A 13,080-nucleotide genomic window follows, 5' to 3' on the forward strand; every position below is an offset into this window, starting at 1 on the left:
ATTCAGCCAGGCACAGGTAGTTCTGTTGCCTGACCAGAATACACTCATTGCCAGTGGTGGTACGGCCTGACCAAGGATTCCCTCGGTTCAGATCCATTGGCACGCAGCTGACCCAGCGGCTTACTCCCCAGTGAGCCTTATTGCACAGACATGGTGCAATGTCGGGAAGATCTCAGAACAGATTCTCCTGGTAGCCCTATTCGGCCCAGCGGAACTGGTTCTTGGAGCTTGTGCTCCTTCCTGACACATCCCCCCTGAGAAGGAACCTCCTTCCTCAGGGGAAGGGCACAATCTGTCACCCGCGCCCAGATCTCTGGAACTTCTGTGGTCCCTGATGCGACCACGAAGCCTTCAGAAACCGTCCACCCGCAGTGGCAAGCACCTTATACAGGATTGAGCCCCCACTAGGCGGTGGCATGTCCTGGAAAAGGTGCAGGCGTTCCTCCTCAGGGTAGAACCCACGGAGTTGCGGCATCAAATCTGTGCTATCCCTTCTCCAAGAAGGCCTGGATAGGCACCCTTCTGCTTCCACACCAAGTCCAGGTACAGCTACCGTGACTTGGTAGAAGGCAGAGAGGTGGGGCACGATTTGTTATCTGAGGTGCCCAGAAGTTGAACCCTCCCTGATTGCACCACATCCCCTCCCGATCTGTCTGTGGTCCTTCTGGCCTACAGTAAGATCCGTTGAGTCCTGGACCCTGGACATCTCTTCATCATTTGGCACTTCTGGATGTGGGGAAGTTTGGAGGAGGAACTCGCTACAAAAATCCAACATAAGGTAAAGTTACTTTACTAACTCTTAGTTGGATTTGTGCCCCATATGTAGTGGCTCCTCATGTGGCCCCATGTGTGTAATTTCCACCTATAACTCTCTGTGGTGTGGTGTTTCCCCTGAGACATGCCTGTCTCTAGGTCCTGAGTTTGGCAGTCCCCCCCTAGGGTGGGCCCACCTCAGGCTCCTTCACTAATGTTATTCACTTTATACACCCCCTCTGGGCAGGTTGTGATCTCCGTAGTGCCTTTTTTCCTACGGGAAACAGGCACGTTCCCAACGTTCTCAAGACGCTCAGCCGCTCCACTGAGGAAGGCCCGGCTGCAGGTAACCCTGCCTGTGACAGGTCAGTTCTTGGACGTTGGAAGGTCATGAAGAGGTGAGCTGCACTTATGTTAACACCTTGGCTTGTTACTATCTGTGCCTGATCACTCGTGACGCGGCCAGACTTGTGGCGTGCTTATATAGGGACCCCTAGTGTCGTACACTTGACACAACTCAGAGTGTACGACAGATAGGGAATGTCTCGGTTACGTATGGTAACCCTTGTTCCCTAATGAAGGGAACGAAGACGTTGTGTCCTCCATGCCACAACTCTGGACCGCCTCTGAGTGAGTTGAGACGCTTCGACTCCTCAGAACAGAATGAGTGAACAGTGCATATGCTGCCCTATTTATACCCGGATCTCCGGGGCGCGGCCAGCTATGCAAATTCTGCACACCCAATTTTATTGGCCTTTTCTCAAACTATCAGGGGAGTTTGAGCTCCCAAGAGCGACCCCTAGTGTCGTACACTTGACACAACCTCCATCAGGGAACGAGGGTTCCCTTTCGATACTACACTCGTACTGCGTCGTTAGACGCTATGGGAAAAAGTCCTTTTTTCTCCTTGACTGAAGCCTTTTTCATAAACGCAGTGCAACTGCACGGCCATTGGATCGTGCAGAGAAACGAAACGAGCCAATGACTCGGCAGCGGTGCTGCACGAGCCTATGGCGAAGATGCCCGCCGAAGCCCGCCAGAAGGGGCGGGGTCAATGGCTATATAAGCGGCCGCTTCGCCATAGGGAATCAGATTTCTTCTCCTTCAGCGAAGATTCTTCGCTTACAAGAAAGAAGCCTACTCGCCGTGACAAGCACCTGCAAGCGGAGTGATTCTGCAGCTGACTCGCCGCCCGCTGACGCCGGCTGCAACGCATCCTCCCCTGCCGCCATCCGGCGATTTTCTCGCGCTAAAAGAGCAAATAAGGCGTTGTTTCAAATGCCGCGCCGTTTTTGTTGTGCATGCAAGGCCCCCTTGCATGCTGCCGACAATCACGGTGAGTGCGTCTCCTGCTTGGGGCTTCCCCATGCGGAGGCAGCACTCAAAGAGACGGATTGTCCCCATTGCGGGGATATGAGTCTCTCCTCTCTGCGCTCACGGATAGCGTTCTTTTCAGAACGCGACTCCGCCCCTCGCGCCCTCCCGTTTCCTTCTTCACAGGAGCCTGTGAAGAAGAAACAGCGGGGTAGAGGATCTCAGCACTCGGAGTTAGGTGAGCTCACGTCGGCTCAGCCCCCGCGTGCCTCGCCTTCTCCACAAAGAGAGGGTTCCCCTGTGCTCTTCACCCGCCCGGATCTGTGTCCCTCTGCGGCTGCGAGCGACATGGTCTCCTTCGGCGGGAGTGAAGATGACATGCTGGACAGCATGTCACTGGCTGCTTCGGATGCTGAGGAGCTGTCGGGCTCGATCAATGACCCCGCCCCCCTGCCATCCGCCGACACCAGCGATCCCAGGTCCAAAACTGGCATGGACGCCGAGCTCTTCCGCGTTCTGACCAGAGCTGTGGACGAGCTGGGATTGGAGTGGTCTCCTCCGGAGGAGCCCCCACGCAGCCTCCTCGACGAGTGGTTCCTGCCGGGCGCCGTCAGGCCCTCGCCAGCGGGCCTCTCCGTTCCTCCCTGAGGTCCACGAGGAACTCACCAGATCCTGGCGCGCCCCCCTACTCAGCGCGCCTGCGTGCCTCGTCTTCCTCCGCCCTCACGTCTGTCGACGGCGCCGAAGACAAGGGTTACGAGAAGCTGCCTCCCCTGGATGAGTCAGTGGCCGCCCACCTTTGCCCGCCCACTGCCATCGGATGGAAAACCAAGGCTTCCCACCCGTCTAAGCCGTGTAGGACGACCTCGGCTCTCGCCGGACGCGCCTACACGTCGGCCGGACAAGCTGCTTCAGCTCTGCACTCGATGGCAATTCTCCAGGTGTTCCAGGCCAAGCTTCTCGCCCAATCAGACAAGTCTGCCTTGGACCCTGCCACTTTGACAGAGTTGCGAAGCGCCACGGACCTGGCTCTGCGCGCTACAAAAGCCACAGCCCAGGCGATTGGCAGATCCATGGCCAGCTTGGTCGTGCTCGAGCGCCACCTTTGGCTCACGTTAACGGAGATCTAGGATGCGGATAAGGTCCCCTTTCTGGATGCCCCGATCTCCCCACAGGTCTGTTTGGGCCGTCCGTGGAGGGATTCGCTGAGCGTTTCTCTGCGGCACAAAAGTCGTCCCAGGCTATGCGACACTTTCTGCCAAAACGCTCGAGTTCCACAGCTGCTTCCGGGCGCCCCAAGTCTGCACCGCCCCAGCAGCCGGTGAAACCCGCGTCTACGACCCCTTCTGCCGCTGCTGCCGCAGCCCAGCCAGCCAAGGCCGAGCCAAGACTGCGCTCTCGCTCTGCTAGACGTTACCCCTTCCCCAAGCGTCAGGGACCGCGTCCTAAGCTGGCGTTGGATCCGGCGCCTCCGTCGTCGTCCTAATCCAGGCGAAAGGAAGAGGAGGGGGCAAAGTCTCGCGCTGGCCGGACCACCCCCCAAGAGGCCTCTGCTGAACCTCCAAGCACCTCGATCAATGCCGGGTGCCGAGGGCGGTGTGTTTTGTGTAAAAGCTGTTGTGAATACTGGGTCCATGTGTCTTGCGCCCATACAAACAGTCGCTGTGACAGCGAACAAAATAAAACACAAACATCCTCAAAAAGAGAGCAAATTTCCTCTTCCAATCATAAAGGGTGTCTCGTGCCATTGCGATGGCCAACCGCCCGAACCGATTATACCCTTGGCCACTCGGGCAGAGGCCTGGCAGGCCATCCCCGGAGTGTCAGACTGGGTATTGGGGATAGTAAAAAGAGGCTACTCACTTCAGTTCGCTCGAAGGCCCCCGCATTTCAGCGGCGTGGTCCCCACCGTGGTGATGAGCAGGGACGCTCACGTCCTGCGCTCAGAGGTGATGATATTGCTGGAAAAGGGCGCCATAGAAGTGGTCCATCCAGCCCAGAGCGACTCGGGGTTTTACAGCCGCTACTTCCTCGTCCCCAAGAAGGATGGGACTCTTCGACCCATTCTCGATTTAAGACGCCTGAATCAGGCCCTCATGAGACGGCCGTTCAAGATGTTAACTCTGAAGCAGATCCTCTCGCACGTTCGCTCAGGGGACTGGTTTCTCTCGCTGGATCTGAAAGACGCATACTTTCACATCCAGATAGCCCCCCATCACAGGCGATTTTTGAGATTCGCCTTCGAGGGAGTGGCTTATCAATACACGGTCCTGCCCTTCGGCTTGTCCCTGGCTCCCCGCACGTTTACAAAGTGCATGGACGCGGCTCTCGCCCCCCTGAGACAGAGGGGAATCCGCATCCTCAATTACCTCGACGACTGGCTCGTTCTGGCCCAGTCGGAGGAAGAACTGTTGTCTCACAGGACCCTTCTCCTCAGCCACTTAGAGTGCCTAGGACTCAAGGTCAATTTGCCCAAGAGTATGTTGCACCCCAGCCGGAAAATATCGTTTCTGGGAGCAATTTTCGATTCAACTCAGCTGAGGGCTATGGTTGTGCCAGAGCGAGCTCTGTTAATACAGCAATTAGCGGGTTCGTTCAGGGCCGGAGCCCGCTTCCCCCTCAAGCGGTTTCAGAGAATGCTAGGTCTTATGGCCTCGGCATCCCCAGTGCTGGAATTGGGCTTACTACGTATGCGACCCCTTCAGCGTTGGTTGAAACCACGAGTTCCGCCTCATGCATGGCGTCACGGCCGTCTGCATGTCAATGTGGACCGAGCTTGTGTGAAAGCCCTGGCCCCCTGGAAGGACCTGCAATGGTACAAAAGGGGCGTGCCCTTGGGTTTGGTCTGCAGAAGGAAGGTAGTCACAACGGATGCCTCCAACAGGGGTTGGGGGGCGTTGTGCGATGGCAGCCCAGCCTTCGGCCTATGGTCAAAGGCAGAGGAGGGATTTCACATCAACTGCTTGGAAATGCTGGCAGTATGTCACGCCCTCTGCGCCTTCCTGCCAGATCTGAAGGGACACCACGTACTGGTCCGCTCGGACAGCATGACTGTGGTGTCTTACATAAATCGCCAGGGGGGTCTCTCCTCCAGACTCCTCTTCACTCTGGTGAAGGATCTTCTGGAATGGGCTCAGTGCAACCTGGCTTCATTGAGAGCGGTTCACGTGCCGGGCAAACTGAACCAGGGCGCGGATATGCTATCACGAAGCAATGTCCCCTCGGGAGAGTGGATGCTTCACCCGCAGACGGTTCAGAAAATTTGGGAGGTCTTTGGCAAGGCAGAGGTCGACCTTTTCGCCTCAAAAGACAACTCTCATTGTCCAATATATTTTTCGAAAGAGAGAGATGCGTTGGCCCACGATTGGCCCAACCTCCTCCTGTATGCTTTTCCCCCGACGTCTTTGATTCCTCAAATACTCAAACGAGTCAGGGAACAACGTCACAAGCTCCTCCTGGTGGCCCCGCTTTGGAGGACTCAGCCATGGTTCCCGGAGCTATGTCAGCTGCTTTGCGCAGCCCCTTGGCCGATCCCCTTGAGACGAGACCTTCTCTCTCAGGCGAACGGGGCCATTTGGCATCCCCAGCCCAATCTATGGGCCTTACACCTGTGGTGTTTGAACGGGAACCTGAGAACCTCTCGGAAGGAGTTTTGAACACAATCTCTCAAGCTAGAGCTCCGTCTACTAGGCGCCTCTACGCTTTTAAGTGGTCCGTTTTTTCCACCTGGTGTTCCACCCGTGGAAAAAATCTGGTTTCTTGTGACATATCTGTGATACTGTCTTTTCTCCAAGAGCTGTTGGATAAGGGTCGTTCCCCTTCCACACTCAAGGTCTATGTGGCTGCTATAGCGGCCTCTCATGCCCCAATAGCAGGCCAGTCGATTGGCAGGAACAACTTGGTTGTTCGTTTTCTGAAGGGGTCTAGAAGGATGAATCCTTCCCGCCCCCACACTATCCCTACTTGGGACCTATCCACGGTTCTGAGGGCGCTAAAGAGTTCCCCCTTCGAACCGTTGTCGGATGCAGACCTTAAGACCCTGACACTTAAGTCCGCCTTGCTGCTAGCCTTAGTGTCAGTCAAACGTATAGGAGATCTGCAAGCGCTCTCTATAAGCCCCTCCTGCCTTGAGTTTGGACCAGGCGACTCTAAGGTCATCCTGAAACCAAGGCATGGTTACGTGCCTAAGGTGCCCTCCACCCCGTTTAGGGCACAAGTGGTAACGCTCTCTGCTCTTCCCTCTTCGGAAGGTGATCAAGAGTTGAGTCTGCTCTGTCCTGTTAGGGCATTGAGAATGTATGTCGAGCGATCCGCCCCCTTTAGGAAGTCGGATCAGCTCTTTGTATGCTTTGGTGGCCGCAATAAGGGACAACCGGTCACAAAGCAGAGACTTTCTAGATGGATAGTTGATGCTATCTCCCTAGCCTATTCCTCCTTGGGTCTAGAATGCCCCGTCGGAGTGAGTGCCCACTCAACAAGAGGCGTGGCCTCTTCCTGGGCGTGGTCTAGTGGTGTATCCATGGCAGAAATCTGTGCGGCGGCTGGCTGGGCCTCGCCGTCCACATTTACTAGGTTCTACAGCCTAGACATCCCCGCCCTACAGGCGGGAATCCTTTCTGCATGAGTAATCACAGGAGAGCGATTCTCGACCAGACCTTGTTCTACTCGTCACTAGGGCCGTTGGGTCTAAGTACGGGTTCGGTCGTTCTCTCCATGGCATGGCGTTTATGGACCGGTTCCCATAGCGTCTAACGACGCAGTACGAGTGTAGTATCGAAAGGGAACGCTCGGTTACTATCGTAACCTCGGTTCCCTGAGATACGGGAACGAGTACTGCGTTACGGGCCATACCATGTCGCTGCACGACATAATCGTCGCTTCAGTCGAAGTAACCTGATTCCCTATGGCGAAGTGGCCGCTTATATAGCCATTGACCCCGCCCCTTCTGGCGGGCTTCGGCGGGCATCTTCGCCATAGGCTCGTGCAGCACCGCTGCCGAGTCATTGGCTCGTTTCGTTTCTCTGCACGATCCAATGGCCGTGCAGTTGCACTGCGTTTATGAAAAAGGCTTCAGTCAAGGAGAAAAAAGGACTTTTTCCCATAGCGTCTAACGACGCAGTACTCGTTCCCGTATCTCAGGGAACCGAGGTTACGATAGTAACCGAGTACGTTACCATACGTAACCGAGACGTTTCCTATAGTCAAATTTAGTTTAGTCTTGTTCTTTGCCTGTCTACCTGAGTCTTGTATCCTAGCCAATTTATCTCATCTTGTCTGTTTGCTGCCTGCCCTGGAATTATAGCCTGTCTGTTACGTTCACCATCAGTTGACCCACGTCTTGCCTGTGTCATATCTGCCTGTGATCGACCATGCCTGTTCTGACCATGTCTTTGAATAAAGCTTCGCATTTGGATCTGCTCACCTCAGTCTCAGTTGCTCTGTTACACCTGTCTCTGGTCCTTAGACCAAGATAGGCCAGGAGTCCCCTGTCGGCACAGACACAGACATATAAAACTTTTAAAGCCCGCCAATTGTGCCTTCATCTCTTTACATTTTTTACAACCATTTCAACGGAAGTGCCAAAAAGCTCAGAAGACTAAACCGGTGCATTGAGGAGAAAGCCCTTCCGTTTTGCCCTGATGTCGGGCAGGTTCACCTACAGATGCCTCTTGGTAACTACCATCACCACCACAACGTTTCTGCTCTTAAAAGATCACAACATGCATACTTTGCATACTGACATTGATGGACACGTGAAGAAGAGCCGGACAGTCATGTCCATAAAGGAAACGCTCGTCCAAGAGCAGAGCTTTTTCTTCGCGAAATGTTTACAGTTTGCGTATGCGGCCCTTGACTTTCTCATCACCACCTGTTTTTGGTGCTTGTCAATGTATTATAAGGGATGAAACAAGGCTGTGAGAAATTGACATTTAGCCATTCTTTTCAATGGCATGCATTGATAAATAACAGTACAATCCAATGCATGCACTTACTTCTATCCTTCACAACCTTGAAGGATAGAAGTTTTCTATGTATATTTACGCTTTGATTTTAACGAAAACAGCGTATCCGTCATACGCAGTTTGCGTCCAGCGGATAGCCTCCAAAATGGCGCTACGCTGATGCAGAGGAGGCGAATTGTTGAATAAAATCTTTTATTTTCTTTGCGTACAAAAAGTATTCTCGTTGCTTCATAAAATTTTGATTGAACTACTGATGGCAGGTGGAGTATTTTGATGATTTCGTTCATACTCTTCTGGGTCTTGACAGTACTTGGCAGTCAATGGGACAGTCAGAGCCTACCGGTTTTCATCCAAAATATCTTCCGAAGACAAACAAAGCTTTTACGGCTTTGGAACGGCATGGGGGTAAGTGATTAATGACTGAATTTTCATTTTTGGGTGGAGTAACTCTTTAAATATGGCGCAACACTGGTTTATAACTGTCTTTGTCTGTTGTGTAAATGCATGAAACAGTTCCAGACGCAACACTGGCTTTGTGAAAACGGGACTAATGACTGCAGCACATCGTCTTTTCCCAGAGCGCCTGACTGATACCAGCACAGACCACCAGCATCTCCTCACTTAGCCTTGAGTATGTGCTTCTAAATTCCTTGCTGGGGGACTTCCTTCTTCAACTGTGTTTGTCCTCATTCCTCCCACGTTTCAGGCTGTATATATATTTGTGCGCGAGGGTTACGGGGGTCTTTAGTTCAGCGGGGGCCTCGTCGCCCGGCAGACCGGCGCTGCGGGGATTGAATATCCACAGATCTCTCCATCATGACATCTCCAAGACGCCTGTCAAACTCAAGGGAAGGGTGGCTGGAGAAACACTTTATACTGGGATTCGGTGCGATACTTCAGCTGAACTGCCTTCATGCTGCTTTTCAATGCAGCACAAAGAGTTACTAATCCGCAGCTCAAAGGAGCGAGCTTTCCTGTGTAATTACAGATGCAATACAAGCCTCTGTCTGCAGGGCAATTACTGCTGACACACATGAGACAGGCCAAGAGCGCTGGAGACAGATGTCAACACGGCATCAAAGGAATTCTTCACATTTCCATACAAACGCTGGGGAGAAGAGGAACGTTGCTTTCCTCCTAGTTTTTTTTCTGCATGAATGGACACACAAACAGCCTTTGACAAGTAGTCTCAAAATTCCTCTGTGTGCTAATGGGGTCCCTGCATGGTTTCATGCTGACATCACCGCTGAAAATGCTTCTCGCTAATTTCATATTGTTGTGCACAGCCAGCTGCGGCTGAATCACTGAATCCCCAAATCATTCTGATCCCAAGGGAACGGAGACCCTTTCACCTCAAACCTCTCCTGCTGGATTATGAGAGCTTTGTGTGTGTGTGCGCGCACATGAGCACTTGATGGAATGAAAGCAAAGACCAAGTAGTCGGTGAGAGAGAAACTGAGACAAATGGATAGGAAGAGATAAAAGAAAAGTGTTTTTCTTCTGTTAAGGAGTGTGAGAACGAAGTAACATAATGAAACTGTTTCTTTACAATCCCACTTAGGCCTCCATCTTCAGACATGATGAAAGCCTGAATGCACCCTATATGGAAGCATTGTTGATTTACTTTGGACTAGTTGATTTACTTTATATACTTTAGACATGTAAAACATCCACGTTTCACATGATTATTTGAACAAACTAGTGAATTGAACCAATTCACTGAATCAAAGTGTCCGAAAGAACCAGTTTGCGGAAAAGAATCATTTTTCCCCATTGCCTGAGCCCTGGATTACAGATAACAAATGTTTAGTTTCTTGCACAAACTGATTGTTTTGCTTCATAAGACATCAGTGTATCTTTAAGAGCCGTGAGTGTTCATTTTGTGTTCCTTGATATGCTTTTATTTATTCTCAAAAACATGCATGTGGCTGACTTGCGTTTTAGGAATCACCAAGGATGGTTTCATCTAAAAAATGTCTTCACTGTTGAACTGAAGAATAAAAGTAACCTGCATCTTAGATGGCCTAAGGGTGAGTAAATGAACAGCATTTTAATTTCTGGGTGAACTATGACTTTAAGTGCACTTCTTTTTCACAAGGGCTGGCATGGCAAATGAAAAGAGTTTGAAGAGAATCTTGTTTTGGCCTTAAGCATACGTAGCTTGGTCAAATTAAGTTTGCTTTAAAAGAATGGAAAATCTTGGTTTATTCTTCTTTATGCCAGGTTATCTTGAAACGTCCAGCTAACAAAGTAAGCCACATTTGAAGAAAGGGACCTTGGACTAAAGATGCGTGTGAAAGTCCAAAACAAACACAAAGCCACAGCTAGTTGCACATCAGCTCTGTGCTCACACACCCTTCTGGGATGAGCAAAATGCATCTTATTAGCAAAGAAGATTCATACCATGAGGAATCCAAGTGTCTTTGATTTTTTGAAGTAAGTTCATTGTAGTGTCAAACACACTCACAGAATGAAAAACATCTCTAATCTAAAAAGGGTGTTTAGAAAACAGCTTTTCCCAAATTTTGTGCATTTTTATCTTAATTTGGCAGGATAGGATAGGATTAGGAAAGGACCTTTAACCCGGACTCTAATGGGACTTGAATGACTGGTTGTTTTATGAATTTGTCACAATGTGATGCAGCTTTACAAAGAGGCTGTTATTAAAAGATCTAATTTAAATGCATGAATTAAAATGATATTTGACCCGACCACAAACCCAAAGCCTGTTTGTGAAAGCAATAATGCACTAAAGCACTGGTGCTCAATTCATGTGTACGATGAGCATTTACATAATGGAAAAATCTTACAGGTACAGCAGTCTAATTTTTATTTATTTTTTTAATGTATGTATGTTGATGTATGTTTCTATAACAATGGTTTATTTGGCAAACATTATGACATGATGCTATCCCATTTATTAACAACATATTTCATATTTGGTCATTTTAAAGTTCAGAGGATACACTGCAAGTTTGAGTATGTTAACATTACTTGAAAAAATCTTAGAAACTTACTTCCTCAGTATATACAAGTTTACTCAGAAGCCAATTTATAACAAGTTAAACATACTAATTAACCCTAACTAGATTTTTCTGAGGCAAAAAGTTTATTCAAGTGACGTTCATGTGCAATTTACACTTTAACTTGCGGTCAGGCGGTATCTCATTACAGAATAATCTGACGATTTTTACCCAGGAAACGGCTGACCCTTGACTGTTTGCAATCTAATTTTTACACTCGTGTACAAGTACCAAGTGCCCAGATGCCATTAAACTAAAAAAGAGTTGACACCAGTCCCAAGGACTTGGTAAAAACCAGCAATTCTCATGCAACCTATATGTGTGACATCATGCATTTGCAGAGCATTTATCTGTAGAATGTTGAGTTGAGTCTTAATCAATCCCAACCTAATTCCAGATTGACAGTCTCCAGAGCTTTCTGCTGCTCCAGTCTCACTCCTAAATAAGGAACCACAAACTCTGGGCTAATGAGCCTGGCGCCACTCCAGAGCTCCAGGGCTAATGGAAGGATATACAGTATCAGAGCATCGTCAGAACAAACTCAAGGGTTTGTACTGTAGTTTATGTCAGCTTGCTCATGCTCACTGCGTATGTGAGTTAAATAAACAAATGGAGTAGATGGAGATTAAATGTTTTCAAGGTTTCATCATAAGCCAGTGTAATATAGTCTGTTTATGTTAGAGGAGTCTTTTCCTTTTCAGATTTGCAATAGTTTAGAAAACTTTAGGAAAATTCCCTCAAATACTTGATTTATTCAACCACATGCCCTTTATAACTTGCTTTACTTTATTAGAAAAAAAGACAAATCCTATTTATTTCAATGAATTGTTCTTTCGAACAGTTTATTTCAGTGAACCAGTTCAAAAAACCTTTAATTTTCTTAGACAGGGTGGATTGTTTGGGGAAAATATCACATCCATAAACTTTTATTAATTTATTACTTTTATTATTATTTTCTCTGAAGTCATTACTTTAGAAATTATTAATATATTACTATTAATGTTGAAAAATTGCTGCTTCATATTTTTGTGGAAAAGTTTGGGTCAGTACAATTTAATAATAATAATAACAACAACAACAATACTTTTGTTCAACAAGGATGCATTAAACTAATTATAACTGACATTAATGGCATTTATAATGTTACAAAAGATTTCTGTTTTAAATTAAATGCTGTTCATTTAAACTTTCTATTTATCAAAGAATCCTTAAAATCACAGTTAAGCAGCAAAAAATAATTTCAACAATGATTACAATAAGAACAATTATTAATAAATGAGCACCAATAATTGATGAAAAAAGCAGCATATATGTGCTGAAGACTGGAGTAATGATGCTGAAAATTCAGCTTCTATTACAGAAATAAGTTACATTTTACAATATATTCATGTTGAAAACAGTTGTTTTAAATTGTAATAATATTTTAGAATATTACTAAAATATTATTTTATATCAGCCTCAGCAAACAATAAAAAACAAATGCAATTTATCAAAGGACAACACAAGAGCACAATGACTTGTCACTTAAATAATTTATTTACCACTAGAGCACCACAACAGTAATGTGTTACAATACATCATAGTGGATCAACAATATCAACATCATCATCATCATCAGTCATCAATAATAACAATAAACAGCTCTAGTGTGACAATGCTGGTGTCTCCTTTTACTTCCTGTGTCTGCAGGAAGTCCACTGGCATTCTTGCCCTAATACAAATAAAATAAGTGTCACCTAAAAATCCTGGGCATGAATGGACGTTGCTCTTGTAATCTGATCTGCCACCAGTTTTTTTTTTTTTTCCTTCTCTAACACTGGTTAAGATAAGGACTAGTTAAAAGGGGAACCTCCACCTGGAAGCCACTCACATCATCAGCTCATGTTATGTGGGGTGAAGCTATAACTACGAATAAAAACCATCAAACAAAAGTTACAAATAAAAAAAATGTAGAAAATAAAATAAGTCAGTGCAATTCTTTGTAACAAAGGATCACTTTCTCTGAGAGAAAACAAAATCACAAATTC

Source organism: Labeo rohita, chromosome 16, assembly GCF_022985175.1.
Source record: "Labeo rohita strain BAU-BD-2019 chromosome 16, IGBB_LRoh.1.0, whole genome shotgun sequence".
Lineage (NCBI taxonomy): Eukaryota > Metazoa > Chordata > Actinopteri > Cypriniformes > Cyprinidae > Labeo > Labeo rohita.